This window comes from Mus caroli, chromosome X (assembly GCF_900094665.2).
Source record: "Mus caroli chromosome X, CAROLI_EIJ_v1.1, whole genome shotgun sequence".
NCBI lineage: Eukaryota > Metazoa > Chordata > Mammalia > Rodentia > Muridae > Mus > Mus caroli.
In genome coordinates, this window is record NC_034589.1 from 99338937 (window position 1) to 99359280 (window position 20344).

The 20344-nt window shown below is 39.0% G+C and overlaps 1 long non-coding RNA gene across 1 annotated transcript; it reads right to left on the reverse strand.

The window, feature by feature from the left end:
- Positions 1 to 860: 860 nt before the first annotated feature.
- LOC115030092 lies at positions 861 to 18393 on the reverse strand. The gene is made up of 3 exons (XR_003835719.1): positions 18315 to 18393; positions 1277 to 1403; positions 861 to 1026 (listed from the first exon to the last, which is right to left on the reverse strand). It is a non-coding gene; the product is annotated as an uncharacterized LOC115030092 (long non-coding RNA).
- Between the last annotated feature and the right edge of the window lie 1951 nt (positions 18394 to 20344).

The window sequence follows — 20344 nt, forward strand, 5'->3', positions numbered from 1 at the left end:
TCCCAAGTTTTCACAAGAATGGCCCATTAAGCTCTGCTTCCAGCATGCTATGGCTTTTAAAGCCCTGTACCAAACTCTTTACTGTACCAGGTACAAAACAGTTCCAAAGGCACAAACCTTACACAATCAGGTTTGATAGCAGCAGCTATGAGATATTAGTGGCTCAGTCCAGTTAGCCCAACCCAGTGTCTAGGTGTCTCCTCTCCATTTCAGACATATTAGCATTAAAAGCTTTTAGGCAAAGGTGCTGGTGTAGGAAATAATAAAGAAACAGGCATCAGAACTCTCTTCTGACATCCCCGACCTCCAGCAAGGGCATTCTTGGAAGTGCTGCTTTCGGGTTGGGGAGAATCTCTCTTTTGCTTGACCGGTCTGTCTCTTGTTCATTCATTATCTTATATATCCCCTCTTTCTTTTTTCATTTCTTTTTCTCCTTAATTTTAAGATCTTTATATTTTATAAGTTTTGCAGTGATTCTCAAATTTTAATTGCATAAAAATCACTTGGAAAGCTGAATGTAGTAGCATACATCTTCCATCTCAGCACTTGGGAGGCAGTCAGTGGCAGGTGGATCCCTATGAGTTCAAGGCCAGCCTGGTCTTTATAGAGAGTTCCAGGACAGCTAGTGCTACAGAATGAAACCTTGTCCCAAACAACAACAACAAATAAATAAATAAATGAACAAACGAACAAACAAACAAAATCACCTGGAAAATTTCTCAATTGCAGATACATATTCAGCATGTTTGGTCTGAGAATATCCACTTCTAACTCATTCAACAATCCTTTTGGGTGACAGAGAACACTTTAACATTTTAATTTATTAATGCCTTAATAGTAATATATTAACTTACTAATGCTTTCATATTTCTTGAGCTTGAAGTAGCAGTCAATATTCAATATTGTATCTCACATCGTCCAAGAGTAGCTTCTACATTTCTTGATCTCTCCCATCTGTTCACATAAAGTTTCTCATATTCTCAGTCTATCTGCAGCTGACAATGTTATGATCTGATTATCAAATACCTGAAATGTTTGAGGTTTTTATTAACTTCATTTTAGGTTTTGCTTTTTAAAATTTTTTATTAGTTTGTTGCAAGTTTTGTACAATGTGCTTCAGTCATAATCACCATTCTTCCCCCAACTCTTTCCCGATTCATGTCCTTCTCTACACACACAATTTTGTGTCTCCCTTTTAAAACAACCTTTAAGATAAAATTTTGCTGTCCAAATATCTTTGGAGGCATGGTCTTCCATTGGAATAAGGGTATCTTACCATGAGCTCTACTCTTAGAGTCCCTCTATCAGCAAGTTAACATACCAACAGTCTTCAACTAGGCGTAGGATGTCATGACCAACTCACATGTAAATGGGATACAAGTACTCAATGGAATTTCATTCAACTGTTAAGAAAAATTACGGAATTCACATGTAAGTAAGTGTATAGAGTTAGAAACAATCATCCTGAGTGATATAACCCAGACCCAAAAAGATAAAGATCTCAGGTTTACTCTCATTTTTGGATGTTAGCTTTGAATATGTCTTCCATTTGGGATACTCAAAGAGATCAGGATTTAGTAAGGGACCATAGGGGAGAAGGGCCTTCAAGGGAGGAGACATAGTGAAACAAGAATGGTTAAATTGGGGTGGAAAACGGTACGGAAGAGGAGAGGGTAAATGGAGGGATAACTAACACAAAAGGCCTATTTAAAAAGCCATACAGAATCCAACTACTGCAAAACTTCATAAAATATATACATATGAAAATATGTCTTAATGGAGTTGCTCTATGACATAGATAATACACCAATTAGACACCCCATGCTAGCAAATGTAAACTTTACCACCAGGAATGAAACCTTGTTTTGAGCTGTCAAGCAACAAGGTCATGTAGCCCCCAAATATCACAGGTCATTGTCAGTACTCCTTGCTACCTTCTAGAAATTGATGCTAAGACTATGTTGCTGAAGATAACACATACTTGAATCATGGAACATGGGAACATCAAGCTGGTACTCACTTGCAAGCTACAACAATGACTGGCCTAACAAGATAGATTCACTGGTGTGAGAGCGGCATGAATGCTGTTGGAATAAGGAACCACTTTCTGAGTGGTTCAAGGGCCCAGGTCCATGAGATGAAACATACCTGGCACTAAAGAATGGACCAAGGAGAGAATTCTACTAATTGCATGTAGTATTAAAACTACTCCTTAGTTATGTGCTGGTGGCACATGCCTTTAATCTCAGCACTCAGGAGGCAGATCTCTGAGTTGAAAGCCAGCCTGGCCTACAGAGAGAAGGTTCCAGTACAGTTGGGGTTACACAGAAAAACCCTATCTCAAAAAAAAAAAAACAAAACAAAAACTACTACTAATGACTTATTTTTATGTCCATAGATGAGAGTGTCTCTCAACTCTCAGAGAAGCTCTTTCTTGATGGCAATTAATACAGAGCCTTCAGCTGGTTATCATATAAAGAATAAATATATACCCAGTTCTACTTGATATATACTGGCACTTCTTTTAAGATATGCCACTAATTTATTATCTTATGCCACACACACCTTCTTTTACTAGTATAACTCATTTGAGTATTGGAAATTTTTCTTATCCGTGAATAAGCAGTTAAAACTTTCAGTAGAAGAGACTCAAATACACACACACACACACACACACACACACACACACACACACACATATATATATATATATATATATATATATATATATATATATACATCAAACCAACATTAATTCAGTGGATAATGGCTTCCAAATCTTGTGTAACTATGAATACTTCTGTTACTAAATCCTATTGTTACTAAGGCTATAAAGTTAAGTTAAATGGACAAAAATAGCACTGCTTCTCTTTGCAATTGTAGGGTTGTCTTCACTGCCTGCTCTCTAATATAAACTTGCTGCACCTGCACTGTCAAGTCAGATCAATTAGCCCTACCCCACCTCCATTTTTCCTATCAGTGCAGCAGAGTATTGCCCAATTTCTCATTACATAAGCTTATTACTGCCAAAAATCTGAATCCCCACATTTCTCTCAACCACAGGTTAGAAAATTTCCTCCACTGGGTGGCCAACCTTTGATTATTGTCCTGCACTCCAATCCTTAGATTTGATAAACTAGACATGGTAAACAATTTACCCTACCTACAATATAATTGTTTTGGACTTTGTGTTTGATCTGAACATTTTGGATGCTGCAATAAGTAAAAATAGGTTAAATAGCCTATATTTTATCAGTTGTTACTGAAGGATACAGATAAAAATATTTGAGAATCTGGCTAGAAGATAACCCAGACTTAAGGAATAGAAAAAACTTTGTTGAGGACATTACATTTAAACTGTGCTTCAAAAGAGGGCCCTGGACAAAACTGTGAAAGTTGGAAATCCCCGAAAAGGCTATCTTAAGAGAAGAAACAGCTGAAGTATGACACACAGGCAAGGAAACGGATTATGTACAGGAGGTCCTCTATCTTCAGTCCTGAAAGGTGAATCTAGAGAACAACAAAGAGTCTATACCATAAAGTTGGTCCCAGGGCACAAAGCTATTATGCTAGCACTTGGGAAACTAAGAAAGGAGGATTAGAACTTTCAAGTCAGCCTGGGATGCTGTCTCAAAAAGGTGGTTGGGGAGAAACTATGTTCTGGAGAATTTTGTTTACTACTCTAAGAGACTAAATTATTTTGTAGAAAACAGGGATCCATTAGAAAAAAAGTAGTGAGGTGGAATAGTTTTTAAAATGTTAGTATAAAAATTCTTAGAAGAAACACACACACACACACACACACACACACACACTAAATTATCCAGAAACAATGGCTAAATATCTCAACAAACATCTATACTCTTAAAAGAGCCACTCTGAAGCTGTGGAGCTCTACACTGGATTTTCACTTTTGCTATCGAGTATATTTTTATTTATTTATCCACACCCCTACCTCAAATCAATTACACATCCAGGACTAACAAAACAATTAGCTTAAGTCCTCTTTCATAACTCATGTCTATCACCTGCTGTGGTGTTTTTGTTTTGTTTTTGTTTTTGTTTTTGTCACCTTGATACAATTTTGATATATCTTGGCAGAAGATTCTTTTTTAAAAAATTATCTTTAATCTTTTTTAATAGTCCAGTTATTATCCTCCATCTGGTCTGCCCTCTGGCAGTTTCTCATCCCATTCCTCCTCCCCATCTCCAAGACCATGTCCCCACTCTCCACCCCACCCCCACCTCACTAGGCCTCCCCACTCCCTGGGGTCTCAAGACTCTTGAGGGTTAGGTGCATCTTCTCTCACTGAGGTCAGACCAGGCAGTCCTCTGCTGTATATTGGGGGGGGGTGTTGTATCAGCTAGTGTATGCTGCCTGGTTGGTGGTCCAGTGTCTGAGAGATCTCGGGGGTTCAGCTTAGTTGAGACTGCTGGTCTTAATATGGGGTTGCCCTCCTCCTCAGCTTCTTCTAGCCTTTCCCTAATCCAACCACAGGGATCCCAGGCTTCAGTACATTGGTTGTGTGTAAGTATCTGAGTCTGTCTTAGTCAGCTGCTTGTTGGGTCTCTCAGAGGGCAGCCATACTAGGCTTCTGTCTGTGAGCACACCATAACATCAGTAATAGTGTTAGGCCTTGGAGCCTCCCCTTGAGCTAGATCCCAATTTGGGCCAGTCACTGGACCTCCTTTTCCTCAGTCTCTTCTCCATTTTTGTCCCTGCAGTTCTTTTAAACAGGAACAATTCTGGGTGAGAGTTTTTGACTGTGGGATGCCCCGTCTTTCTACTGGAGGTGGATTCTACAAATTCTCTCTCCCCACTGTTGAACATTTCATCTAAGGTCCCTAATTGAAAAAATGCCTCCATAAGATTGGCCTGCAGGCAAGTCTGTTGGGGTATTGTCTTGATTAATAATTAATTTGGGGGAGCCCAACCCACTCTGGACAGTGACACTGCTGGGCAGGTGTTTCTGGCTGGGTTGTATAAGAAATGAAAGAGAGCAGTAGGGTACATGGCATTGATTTGGAGGGCAAAAAGGGAAGGGTGTAATTATATTATTTCTCTTTCTCATTCCCTACACCCCCGGGTATATGTGTGTGTGTGTTTATAGTTTTAAAAGCAGCAGCTTCCTTCATGGCCTCTACTTCAGATCCTACCCCCAGGTTCCTCTCCTAAGTTGATGTCTTGAATTTCTTTCATGGCTAACTGTAAACTTTAAGCTAGAATAAATCTTTTTCTCACCAAGTGGCTTTTGGTCATAGTGTTTTATCACAGGAATACAAAGCAAACTAAGATAATTGGACTCAGTGTTAACCTCTAACATTTAGCCTTTCTTGTTCTCATTTCTACATGGTATGCTGTATCAATGTACACATTTCTTTATACACACACACATACACACACACACACAAACACACACAGAGGTACACAGACATGCATACATGCACATGAACACACAAACATTGTTAGGATTCCATGTGTGAGGGAGTTGGACTTTTTTCTTTCTTACATTGTATGACCTTGTTTAATATTTCCTATTCTAAATTCATCCATTTTCCTGCAAATTTTGTTATTATGTTTTTCTTTAGAGCTGTAAAATTTTCATATGTACCAAATTTTCATTATCCATTCATCTGTTCATGGGCATCTACTTTCATTTTTAGCAGAGAATAAGAAAACTTACAATATTTTTTCTCTGATATAAGGGTTTTTTTTTGTTTGTTTTTGTTTGGTTGGTTGGTTTTTTTCCTATATTGCCCAGGGTGGTCTGAAAATCCTAGTCTCAAGTAAGGTTCCCATATCAGTCTCCATAAAACTGGAGCTATAGGCATATCCTACTGTGCTCAGCTAATAATTTAAATTAGTAGAATTTGAGATGGTAGGGGAAGCAGTTTTGCTTAGGGACTCTCTTGAGTGCTGTCATATCTATGGTAACAATTCAGAAAAGGAATAAGAAGAATAGTAGTAATATTAATTAGCTTATTGAGAGCTTTCCATGTGGGGCAGTGGGCTGTGAAAAGTATCCTGGTTCCCAATTGAGCTAAGGCTAGAAACCCCAGTGACCCTGAAGGGATGGTGGGCATTTTGCCTGTTCCTGGGCATTAGGTCCCTGTCACATAGTAGCTAGAGTCCCACACAGCTCCCCATAGAGAGGGTTTTGGCCATCATTCATGTCATGTAAGGGTAATGCCCCAAGCCCCTCCATTTATAGAAGACGTGACTTATAGTCATGTAGGCTCAAGACAGATCTCCATTTTAATGAGGTACTTAAAGGACTGGAGGACTTAGTCAATAAGCTTCCCTTCCCAGACACTCCTTCCTGCAAAAGGTATTTAAACCTCAGCCCCGCCCTGAGAAGTGGGGTATGGTTTTACTCATCCACTTTCTGCTACTACAATAAATGCCTTAGAACCATGGACTGCCTCTTTTCATTGGGATCTGCTGTGGGGAGCCATGGAGAAGTCCTTTGACTACATATCTGCCCTCTAATCTCCAGTAGAAGGCTTCTCTGTGCTCCCAACTGCGACCAAGCCAAGCTCAAGCCTGTGGACTGCCGCCTGCGGCCACCATCAAACCAAGGACTCTCTCTGCCAGACCAGCCAGAGCTCCCCTTCCTCCCACCCCTGCCGCCTCATCACAGGCCAGGGGAACCATATAGCCAGCTCTGACTGTCCCACACCTCAAACTGTGCTTCCCCACCCCTGGAGCAGTATCCTGGGGCTGCCCTATAGCCTGACAACTGCAGGCAACAGCATGGGGTAAAGCTCCTTCACTTCCTGAGTCCTGCTTGCCAGAGTGGCAGAGCCCTGTGGCACAGTAGGTGTGGACCCCACTAACTTTACATTTCCGCACTCCACAACTTTTTCTAGTAGTTTTGTAACTGTATAGTTTATTATTACTATCAACCACGTTTATATGTATGTGTGTAGTAGTTACTTCTCTGTTGCTGGGATAAGACACACTGACCATGGCAATTTACAGAAGGAATGGAGTTATTTTGGAATTACTGCTCCAGAGGGGTGAGAATCCATGGTGGTAGAGCAGAGGCATGACATCAAGCAGCAGGCAGGGTGGCAGGAACAGGAAGCTGAGAGGTCACATGTAAAACCACAAGCACAAAGCAGAGGAGGGGGAAAACAAGGGAGGAAGGAAGAAAAGCGGGAGGGAGGGAAAGAAAGACAGAGAGGCAGAAAAGGGGGGAGGGGAATTAGAAATGGCACGAGTTGAAATTCTGAAAGCCCACCTCCAGTGATACATTTATTCCAGTGAGCCCATACCTCCTCATTCTCCCCAACAGTGCCAACTACTGGGCACCAAGTGTTCAAATGCCTAGGACTATGGGGGACATTTTTCATCCAAACTGATATAATATGATAAACAGATATTTAGTGAGTTTTAACATCCCAGAATCAAGTAAATAGTAGAGCTTTGATTTGAACCAAGGTATCATGACACCAAGGTCTATGCTCTTAATTATCATACCACTTGACTCTTGATAGGAAGGTACTGAACTAGAGCATCGTACTAGAATCTTTAAACCAACTTATTCAAATCTGTTTTGACAAATGATGGAAATGAGTATCTGAAGATGCTTAAGTTCCTGGAGCTCCTGAGTAAAACTGCCTGGCCAGGACCTATAACTACTGAATCTCAGCTCACTGACCACTATGTTACTCCCCCAGCACAAGTTAAGGCTATAATGTCTCTCCAGTCCTGGCATTCAAGGGTTGTTTTGGGGGGGTGGGGGTTGTTCATTTGTTTGCTTTCAGTTTTTTTTGAGTCAGGATCTCTTGTAGTCCAGTCTGGCTTCAAACTTGCTATGCAGCTGAGGATGTCCTTGAACCTCTGCTCCTTCTGTACTGTTTGAATGTTGATATTACAGGTCTGAGCTATCACACTCAGCTTAGAGCTGGTGTTTTGTTTTATTTTTAAAATAAGCTTATTTTAAAATAATTTAAAATATTTAAAATAAGCTTATTAAAATATAAACTGTCTAGAGCCCAAATAACATAGTGAGTAAAAAAATTCCACACTTGAGAGTGTGTGTGTTTTATGTGTGGTGGAATGGCTACAGAGATACAGGTGAAAGGGCCCTACTTGGGGAGGAAAGATCCTTACAGACAGGGGGTTCCCCTTACCAGTCCCGGGTGCATTTCCTCTTGTCTTATCCCTTGAGAATAAAGCTGTTCCAAGCCTGTGACTCCTGTTCTCGGGAAAGTCTGAAGCAGCCGCTGTTTGCTTTGGAGTACAACTCCAGGTGTTAAGCTCAATCAATCTTAAAGTCCATAAATTTTAAAGGCCAGAATTCCTGGAACAGTTGCCGATTCCAGCTCATTCTCTTGTATGAATATTGCAAAATGCTACCACAGTTCTTGATATATAAGAAGGCAGGAATTCTCTTAGACCTCTTGTCTACTGCTCATACTTCGGTGATTTTGTTTTTTTTTTTTAATCTTCTTACCACAGTTGTCGCAACTTTTAAAGGTTTAAAACTAATTAGACTCATTTCAAAAAAGGTTTGCCTTAGTAGATAAAAAAAAGACTTTGTCCTAAGAGGTTCTGACTATGTTTGTTATCCTCTTCACAATTTGATCAACACCAAATAATTTAAACTACTGGTGAAAAATTCTAATTTATGATTTCACATCCTGGCACAATCTAAGTCGGAAATCATTGCTTCTGTGACTCGAACTATGGCACTCAAGTTTTAAAACTCTTATTTTATGTGTTGAGGAGAGACAGTCCAGGAATTTGGAGACTAGAGTCCCAGATATACATTGATGAGAACTTAAAAGCTTTCTCCTTCTGAATTTCACAATTAAGAGGCTAGATATAGGCTAGTGAGACGGCTCAGCGGGGAAATGCACTTGTTGCCAAATCTGATGTCCTAAGTTCGAGTCTCAGTACACATTTGGCAGAAAGAATCAACTGCCACCAATTTCATCTGATTTCCATGCATGGTGGCACATGCATGCCTCTATGCAAATAAATAAATATGACATTTAAAAATTGAGCCTCAGCTGCATTTCATTTACATTTTCTGCTCTTACATGGTTTTAATAAGTTTACTTGGGACAATTAGATAACCTCAGTATAGATATAAGTAATAATTTCCCGGTCTTTCTTTCTTGCTACATACTCCCATATATACTAGGCTCTTTAAGAAACTGTCTATCATCTAAAAAGTCTACTATATGACTTTTACATATTAGTAATCAAATATTTCAGTGGAAAATATTCAGGCAAATATATGTGTGAAAAATGGCATGATGTTTACTCTAACTTTGAATGAACCCGAAGTCTCCAAGCAGGAAGACTTGAAGTTACAAGGGAACAGTGTTTCTTCTCACACTTTAAAATGTATCTTAGCTATCTAGGAATCTAGTCTCTAGCTAGTCAAAGTGTGGCCTCTGCATCATTTGGGAGCTCCATAGGTCTGCAGCATATCAATTCTCACACCACACCTGCTAACACATAATATCTAAGCCTGTACCAGTAGTTTCCAAACTCTAGTCTTAAGATGAATATTGTCATCAAATGGGTACTTGTTAGAAATTCATATATTTAATTTATCAAAATTCCTGGAGTTGAGGATCATGAATCTATGCATTAAGAATCCTTCCAGCTAAACATGACAGTACATAACTGAAATCCTAGGATTTAGGAGACTAAGGACCCTAAGATTGAGGCCAGACTGGGTCATATAGAAAAACACTATCTCAAAACAAAACAAAAAACAAGACAAAACAAAAAACAAAACAAAACACAACAAAAAACAAAACAAACCAAAACCAAACCAACCTCCCCCACAAAACCTCCCACCAGGGGATTTTCTTGTACCTTCTAAACTAATCCTCAGCTTCCAGGCAATATTAGCTTTTTGCTCTGTCTTAGATGATCAGGATAAGATTCCACAACAGAGGAGTCCATTAAAAACTTGAGAAAGTTCCCTCTTCCTCTTTGACTGGAAACCTGTTGCTACCAACCCAGAATATTTATTCTTATGGGCAACACTTCTCAAATCCTCCTTCCTACACAAAACCTTTGAAGCTGTAACAAGGGCTTCCTCAAATTCTCTCTCAAGTGATTATACAGTGTCTAAGAAACCATAATAATTTGTTAGTCATTACTGTGAAAATTACAAATTTTCATCATCCTGACGTTACTGTTTGTATTTTTTTTCTTAAAGTGTTTTTTTCTGCATGGTTTTTTTTTCATATGATGTCCTTGCCATTCTCAAGGAGTCACTACTAGTATTCACTTTAATGAGAAATTGAAGCTTTGGGAAGTTATTAACCTCCTTCAGGGTGGAAAACCACAAACCCATAGAATGCACCTCATTCAAACAAGAATAGTATGTTCAAATGGATCACTTAAGGTGTGGGAGTTTACTATTCATTGAAATACGATAGAGAGAGGAAATGGCAGTCCAAACTAGAAGCCTCTCAATAACAGCCATAATTTACATTTCTTTTGTGTTGTCTCACTCTATCCAACATTCAGTATATTTTTTTCAATTTTTTCCAGGCTCTATGCTATCTATACAGTAGGAATGAAAAGGTGCTAAAGATGTGGCCAGCATGTTTGTGGGCTCACAGTGCAAAATGGATTCTCAATGAGAATTAGTGGATGATATTCATGGGAAAGTACAGAAGAGCTAAAAAATATTTACTATGTAAGTATATATAAAATTTTTGGCATTAAAGTTACTACTTTCTATTTGATTTTCTAAGCGGATTTGTAACTTGTAGAGAAGGATGGGAAAGGCTACATAAGCAAATAAATTACTCAATATAAGCCCTAAGAGTTTGCTCAGTAAGAAGAGATCACAGATGAAAGGAACAATTCAAAGAGGTAACGTTTGGCCCCTTCAGGCTAGCAGTAGGATAGAGAATTCTATATATAATGCTTATGATAAAGGTTGATCATTAACTTTATGGGATTTAAGATCACTATGTAAATAAATCTCTGGCTGTGTCTATAAGGGATTATCTAGGTTAGATTAGCTGCTGTGTGAAGATCTTCCCTAAATATGAGTGATATCATGTCATGGGATGGGATTCAAGACTAAATAAAAAGGAGAAATTGAGCTGAGCATTTATCTCTCTGCTTCCTGTGTAGACAATGTGACCAGCTTACCCTCTGCTCCTGCTGTTGATCGTCTCTGCTGTAATCGCTTATATCCCCTGGGCCTGTAATCCAAAGAAAGCCTTTCCCTCTCAGGTTGTCATATATTTTGTTACAGCAACAAGTAAAGTTGTTGATGTAGGCATAATATGCAAATGTATGGAAAGGTTAAAAAATGCATACTGCACTTAAGAAAATACACATAGTTTGACAACCTACCTCATCCTCACTTACCTAACAGTGAGTGTTCACACTATGCTAGATGCTTTCAAGAGTATACAGTTGTCCCTGATACTCCCTAGACCTCACCTCACCCTTTAAAAGTGGGTATGAGTAAGAGAAGGTTTGGATAGGCAGCCTTCTCTGCCAGTTGGATTTTAACCTTTGCATTTCTGGAAGTCACTAATAAGATAGGAAATGGAATACTGCCATTTGCCACTGTCCATTTCTCTTCATGGTTTTTTAGTACTATGGCCCAAACCCAAAGCTTCAAGAATGCTAGTCAAGCTCTGTATGACTGAACTGTATCTTCAGCCCTTATTTCTTTTTAATTTTATTTCTACAGGACATTAAGGCCCACATGTAGGATACAGAATAGTGTGCCTGGTATTACGTAGCCTGATATCTAGTTAGCTTTCAAGATCCCTCTTTACTGTTGCTAGGAATATGTGTATTTTTTTTCTAGTCCACTATTGGCTACCCTTCTCTTTTCTGTTCTCATAGAACTAGTATATTTGGCATTGTGTTATGCCTTCACTTTCTTCCTATTTCTGAAGATGCTCCCAGGGTTGTTTTCAGATGGTTGTCACTTTGAAAATCAGAGGTGTCTCAGAAATGACTTATGTCAGACCAAATCATCAATGTCTCTCTTCCCTGCTTGGTGAAGTGAACCGTTACCTGGCTTTGGATGATTTTGGCTTCTTTCAGTCTCTGTTTTTCCATCACACGATTCCAGATTTCTCAGCTTTTTTTTTTTTCAGTCTGATCTCCATCCTGTATGACTACTGCCAGATCTTGGCTTCACTGTGGGCTCCTCCCTGCTCTAACTTCTGGTATGAGATGTGTCAAGATGTTGACCTCTGGATCGGTGACTTCTACTTGTCATTCACTGGGAATATCACACTAGTGTCTCTCCTCTGTCATTGCCACTGGGTATACTACTCCAGTTATTGTTAAGATATCAGTAGGAAACAAGTATCAGTCCCCTCCTTTGGGCTCCCTGGATCACATCTCTAACCAGTCAGACCCTTTTTATCTTAGTTGCTTTGATTTACACCTGCAGGGAGGGGTTTTCCCTCCTTTGTGACCCTGTTTCCAAGAGTTCCTCCTCCAGGTGGGAATCATTAGGCATTTGTTATCTGTTGTCTCTCCACCTAACTGTAGGTGGGAGTCGGCACATTGAAGAAGATGAGAAGACTCTTTATTGGCTGCCTGGATTATGACTTTCTCTGAGATAACAGGAGAGTTAGGAAAATGAACTCAATTCATTTTGATAACCTACAATTTCTGGCCACAGTCTTTGTCCTCAGACTGCCTTTGAGAGTCTATGATCTTTCTCTTCTAGCTAAGGTAACATTTACAAGCATATAATTTTCATGGCCTACCAACTAGTATGTTTTAAGGAATAGTCAGTAATGTATTCTCACTTAGCCCTCAAGTAGACTGAGTCCTGAACACACTTTCCCTAGGGTTGTTCCCTTTGAAATCCCATTGAGAGTGTATCTCAGAATGCATACCCCAGGGCTTACTCCACTAACACAGATGGGCAAATCCCTAGAAATGGGACTTTCCCTAGTTAGAACATGTAAAGAAAGAGAGTGTGAGGGCCTCAGGAATCTGAAATGGAGAAAAAAGAAAACTAGATACATAAAAAATTAGACCTAGAACATTCCTAACATCTCTTCTCACCTTATAAACGGGAAAACTGAAGCTCAAAGTGGTACCACATTTAAATTATTATAAAAATTCTACAAGGAAGATATTATCTTCTTAAATGTGAGCAAAGTATCAGAAGACATTACACAGCTAATAAATGGTGGAGCAGAGATTCAAACAAATATCTGTTTAATATAAAGCACATGTTTTGACTCTTAAATGATCCTCTATCTAGAAATACAGTTCTCTCTCCGCTTCCCAGAAGAGGAGAGATTTCAGATAGGTCCTAATGACAAAATGGCTTTGAATAGATTGAACAAAAGAAGCAGAAGGCACTTCAATAATAGCAAATGTGACAGTGAAGGCTTTGGAGAGCAGCACAAAGACTGCAGGGGCTTAAAGAGAAACTCCTTTGAGATCTGTGGTCAGAGTTCAGAACACAGATTTAGAATCTGGGAACTTATATTCTGAACCATTCCACCTTTGTCTCTGTCTTCTCCCTTCATTCGCATAACCAACTGCTCTTCAGCTTTACCACCTGTTATAGTTTTAATGTTCTCCTATAAGGGTTTATGTGCTTGTTTCATAGTCCACAATGTGAGGATATGGGAGATTATGGAAGCTTCAAGAAGTTGAGCCAAGTGGGAAGCTCTTAGATCATTGGGAGTATCACCTTCCTAAGAAAATGCTGGTCTCCTAGAGTGACAGTGAGTTACTCAACCTTTGAATCATGCCTTGGCTTTCTGTCTAGTATGTGATATTTTCTTGCTCCTGAATACAGTTCCACCAACCTGACTGTCAACAGAACTGAGCTAATGCTGGTTCTATACCCTCAAACCTCCAGAACTGAGAGCTAAATAAACCTTTATAAAGTTGCCTGGCCTCAGATATTAATTCTTAGAATGAAAATGGACTAATGCACCTCTCCAGTGCCTAGATCGTTGCTTGTGGAAAGAACTCAAGAACTTCTGTGGAGAGATGGCTCAGTGGTTAAGAGCTCTTGGTGCTCTTGTAGCGAACCAAGTTCAGTTCCTAGCATGTGAATAGTGGCTCACAACCCCCTGAATCTCTAGTTCTTCCAGTTTATCCAACCCTTCTTCTAAATACCATGGTAACCAGGCACACATGTGGATCACATACATAGACACAGACACTCATACACATAAAGGCATTCATACACATAAAATAAATCTTATTTCATTTTATTAAAGAAATATTTATTCAACAAATTAAAGAATTTTTAAATTAAAGAAATTTGTTCAACAAATGACTAATTCTTGACCAACTTTATAGTGTCTATATAATGTAAGTTTGGTCTTATTATTTGTTGTCTGGTAAATTAGTAGCCTACCAATTAGAAAGGTCTACCATTCTAAACGAGGGAATGGAGACATATGGGATGGCTCTCGCTCTATTTCTGCTTGTACTTTTAACTATTTGAGATTTACAGCTTCCCTTACTTACAAATCACTAGCGCATATCTTACTGTCAACCTATTCTGTAACTTTACTCTTGTCAACTAGAACTAAATGCCTTGAGTTTTTGACTGGTTACTTAATGGGGATTACCTTATGAAATTTGTTGGAACCAGCTAGTGGACTGGTGGTTTAAATGAGAATATTTCCTAAAGTCCCACGTATTTGAACACTTGATCACTAATTGGTGGTGCTGAATGGGAAAGTTTTAGACATATGGCCTTGCTGGAGGAAGTATGTCACTGGGTGTGAGATTTGAGTATTTAAAGACTCAAGTACTTTCCAATTGCTCTCTGCTTCGTGTTTGAGCCCTTGGCTTGCTGATCCAGCTGCAATTCTGGCTGTCTACTACCATGCTTCCCCACCCTGACAGTGATGGACACTTATCTGAAACCATAAGCCCAAATATACCCTTCTTTCTCTAAGTTATCATGGTCATGGTGTTTTATCAGAACAATAGGAAGAAAAGTAGCCAACACAGCTATGCTTGAATTTTGTACTGTCTTATCTTGGCTTTAGGAAGCCTGACTTAATTTGCACATTTACGTAAGAGCTGATCCATCATTGACCCTTTCTTTCTCAGATTCACTACCCAGTGGGGCTCTTTTCTTGTCTGGAATAAAGATGAAAAGTAAGAGTGGAAAATACTTTAGGCACTGCCATCATTTCCGTTGGCTTTCTATGGAGCCTTTCAAATTGTAGAATATGGTTTTTATGATGGTTCTACTTTATGCTTATAAACAATTAACATCTCAGCGTCTACAAAAAATTTCATGGAACCACGTGTCCACCTGATAGTTGTACTTGTCCAAAAGCAGAAAGTAAGATAGATAGATAGATAGATAGATAGATAGATAGATAGATAGAAAGACAGAAAGAAAGAAAGAAAGAAAGAAAGAAAGAGAGAAAAAAAGAAAGAAAGAGAGAAAGAAAGAAAGAGGGAAAGAGAGAAAAAAGAAAAAAAGGAAGGAAGGAAGGAAGGAAGGAAGGAAGGAAGGAAGGAAGGAAGGAAGGAAGGAAGGAAGGAGCCCTATAATGTTTAATCTTGAATCAACTAAACTGAACTGAGAACTGCCTAAGAGATTAGGAATTTTCAGAAAGATTAAACTAAAGGGGACCAGACTTGCCTTGAGTGTGGGTGGCATTGTCTGTAGGGTGAAGGCCCTTATGAAGCAAAGTAGAAAGTTGGTTCGAACTAACATTATCTCTGCTTTCTGGTTCCTGAAATCTGAGATGCTCTGCTCTGCCATGCCCTTTCAATGCATGTACTGAATCCATGACCCTATATAACTCTACCTCCTTTAAGTTCTGGTGGAGCATTTTGTCACAGCAAAGAGAAGGCTGAGAATGCAGCTAACAGGTAGTACAGTGGGATCATTTCTCTAACCACCTGAATATGTAATACAGAAGCCTTTTATAAAGGATTTGGAAAAGTTTAGAGGTGTGAACTACGGAAGAGCTAGGATACTGAAGACAGAGCTTAGGAGGGCATTCTGGTGGGAGGTCGGAAGGCAAAAATGCTAATGAGAAAGCAGATGAAAAACACTGTACTCACAGGGTTTCAGATCTAAAGGAGGCTCACGCACCCTCGCTCCTCATTCAGCTGAAATTCAGTGCAGCTTCCCACAGTGTTTGCATTGATTGTATGTTTTCTCTTACTCTCTTTTGACATTTAAAACATTTTGGGCCTGACATTGAAAAAATTTTCAAACCAACTTACTCCATTGCTAACTTCTGAATTAATGTTATATCTAAAATAATTATTTATAAAAAATTCAGTATTTTCTGAATGATGAAATTCTTCTGAATAATTGTGGATAGGTTTTAGTTCATTTTTCTTGTTTTTTTTGTTTATTGGATTTGTTTAACAGTTATAGGTAAATATTTGTAATTAATTGTGTAAATGCAGTATTGTATAGTTGTTAATTTACTTTACCTTTGTATAATTTCAAGTAGACAGGAAAGTTGTGCAAATAATCCAGGAGCTCCCATATACCTCTCTCATAGATTGGGTTACTACTGTTAATATTTTATCTTACTTGTTTTATCATTTCAGTTATCTATAACTGCATTCTAAACCACTCTAAAGTGATTGTCTATAGAAAACAAATGGTTTTTTTTTTTTTTTCATTGATGGGAAGGTTTGCTGGGCTCAACTGATTAGTTCCTCTGCTGGCCTCACTCCAAGTGTTATGCTCTATTATAGTTCTATAGCAGCTGGCTATCTAGAGGGACTAGGAGGGCTTCCCTCTCCATTTAGCTTGTCTACTTGTTCTCCCCATCAGGGCACTCAGAATTCTTACCTGTCAGTTCAAGCCTCCTAAAGCACTGAAGAGAAAGGTACTTGGCCTTTTAAATGTATGATCTTAGAAGGCATGGAACTATCACCTATTCAGTCATCTATTGCTCACTTAAGTCACAAGCCATTTCAGATCCACATGGAAGGAAATTACCTAAAGGCATTTATTAAATATCATGTGGCCCAGTTGAGAAAGACATAGAAAGCTTCTGTGACAATCTCCTCTCTGCACCATCCCAAAGTAACGATCTAGACAGGAAGCCTTCAAAGAGAACTCTTACAAATTGTGATAAGGATAGTGAAGTATAGCTTTCTACAATTAATGGCTACTAGTGGGGGCAGGGCTGAGGAAGGAATCACTTTTCTTTAAGGGACTGCCTACTGGGAGTTTGACAATATACTAGTGACTAGATGGACAACACAAATTGGACTTATTTTTGTTTTTATCTTATTTTGGAGCAGAGGCCACAAGGGGTGGAGGCAGATCTGGAAGGATGGGAAATAATGGTGATCAGGGTACATTACATGAAATTCTCAAAAAATCAATACAAATATTAGGTTAAAAAATTATGTGGTTGGCCTGGAGAGTTGGCTCAGTGGTTCAGATGGTATAGCTTACTGATTGCTCTTCTAGAGTTCAGTTCCCAGCAACCACATGGTGGCTTATAACCATGTATAATGGGATCTGATGCCCTTTTCTGGATTGCAGATGTATATGCAGATAGAGAACTCATAAACATAAAATAAATAAATCTTTAAAAAATTAAGTGGTCATACCGGTGTCTCAAGTTTTATGCCAACATAGTAGGATATATTCAAGACTTCCCTTTTCTATATTTTTTAATCTCTATTCTGCAAATGAAAGACATTTGACGTATGTTTCACAATTATTTGCATAAATGTTCCAGAATTGCTATCATGTAACACCATGAGAAACAAACCTACCCACTCCAGTTCAATGTGTTAGCAATGAATGTTAATTAGTTTTAGTAATATTTACAGATCATGAAATATACAAATGCAAAGGCTTAAACATACAGTTTGTTTTAGATGGGACAAATTTTTTGGTTGAAAGTTTTGTGGGTGGGTTGATGTCCTTATCCCTCCACTGGGGATCCTGCATGACCACAGAAGGTGACCTCTTCAGGTTCCATGTCTCCACTGTTAGGTATTTCTGCTAAGGTCACCCACATTGATTCCTGGGAGTTTCCCCCATCTCATGTCTCTGGGACTTCCTAAATATTCCCCCCAGCCACGACTTCTGGCAGCTTCAGATTTCCATTCATTCCTCTGGCCCTCCAGGTCTCTCTCCTGTCTCTCCACACACATAATCCTGCCACCATTCTCCTCCTCCTTCCTCTCCCACCCATGCACCTCCCTCTCTTTGCCTCCTATGACATTTTGTTCCCCTTTCTAAATGTGATTTAAGCATCCTCACTTGGGCCTTCCTTCTTATTTAACTTCGTTATGGCCTGTAGGGAGTATTGTGAGTATTCTATGCTTTATGGCTAATATCCACTTATAAGTGGGTACATACCATGCAAGTCCTTTCGGGACTGGGCTACCTCACTCAGGGTGATATTCTCAAGTTCCATTCATTTGCTTGCAGAATTCATGATGTCTTTGTTTTTAATAGCTGAATAGTATTCCATTGTGCAAATGAACCATGTTTTCCGTATCCATTCTTCAGTTGAGGGGCATTTGAGTTGTCTCCAGCTTCTGTCTATTATAAATAAAGCTGTTATGAACATAGTTGAGCTTGTATTATGGTGAAGCATCTTTCGGATATTTGCCCAGGAGTGATTTAGCTGGGTCTTGAGGTAGGACTATTCCAGATTTTCTGAGAAACTGCCAAATTGATTTCCAAAGTGGTTGTACAAGTTTACACTCCCACCAGCAGTGGAGGAGTGTTCCCCTGCTCTACATCCTCACCAGCATGTATTCTCCTTTGAGTTTTTGATCTTAGCCATTCTAATTAGTGTAAGAGCTTCTTGTACCTTTATAGATATGTCCTTATTTAGAGTAGGAAATTTTTCTTCTATGAATTTGTTGAAAATAATTTTTGGACTTTTGAGCTGGGAATCTTCTCTATCTTCTATTTCTATTATTCTAAGGTTGGGTCTTTTCATAGTTTTGGTTTGTATCAGGAACTTTTTAGATTTGGCATTTTTGTTGACTGATGTATCTTTTTTTCTATTATATCTTCTATGCCTAAGATTCTTTCTTCCTTCTCCTGCATTCTGTCAGTGATGCTTATGTCTGTAGTTCCTGTGCCGTTAGCTAGGTTTCCCATCTTCTGTAGCCCCCCAGTTTGTGTTTTCTTTATTGCTTCTATTTCCATTTTTAGGTCTTAAACAGTTTTATTCATTTCCTATTCACATATTTATTCACCTATTTTTGCATTTTCTTGTATTTCTGTAAGAGATTTAATCATTTCCTCTTTAAAAGCCTCTATTATCTTCATAAGATAGGATTTAAAGTCATTTTTTGCATTTTTTTCTTTTTTCTTTTTTTATTAGGTATTTTCCTCATTTACATTTCCAATGCTATCCCAAAAGTCCCCCATACCCTCCACCCCACTCCCCTCCCCACCCACTCCCACTTTTTGGCCCTGGTGTTCCCCTGTACTGGGGCATATAAAGTTTGCAAGTCCAATGGGCCTCTCTTTCCAGTGATGGCCGATTAGGCCATCTTTTGATACATATGCAGCTAGAGTCAAGAGCATTATGAACTAAAGTCATTTTTTTTTTTTTTTGTGCTTCAGCTGTGTTGGAATATCCAGGGCTTGCTGTAGTAGGATAGCTGGGCTCTGGTGGGGCCATGTTGCCCTGGCTGTTTATTGTTGATTGTGCTCTTATGCTGGCCATTAGCCATCTGGCTTTTGCAGTTGGTATAGGTTTAAATGCTGGTTTCTGAGTTTATCTTTCTGGGGTGGGTAGATGTTTTGATGCCCCCTCCTTAATTTCTGTTTCCTTTTTGTCCTTGGCCTGAGTAGTCTAGGATTCTGGTGACCAGCAAGTCTTTAGGCCCAATAGGTGTCTCCCCTGGAGTTTTTGTGGCCTGCATAGCTTCTGGGATTTTGGGTGCTAAACTTGCCTCTGAGGTCCCCAGTACTACCATGGCCTGGGTCCCTGGTACTTGTGTGGCCTCACGGAAAGCCCTATCTTCTTCAGTGTTCCCTAAGCTTTAAAGAGTATACTGTAAGTATCTTGCTTGGAGCTGAGAAGCCAATGGCCTGTTATTATCAGCACCTTGAGCAATTATGAGTCTCTGCATTTAGTACCATTCACTGGAGCTTCTCTGAGGAAGTCTGAGAGTAGATTTGTCTCTGAGTATAAATAAAAATTCTTAGGAGATAGTTGTATGCTTTGTCAATTTAGCTAAGCAGTGGTAAGCCATTTTACTTAATCTTAAAAAAAGTATGATTTCATTAGTTTGTTTATTGATTGGGTTGTGAACTTTAAATATTCTAGATATTAATCTCTGTCACACACATATCTATCAAACACTTTCTCCCATTCTGTAGGCTATTTTTATAAAGTTTCCTCTGGTTTATGAACAATATTT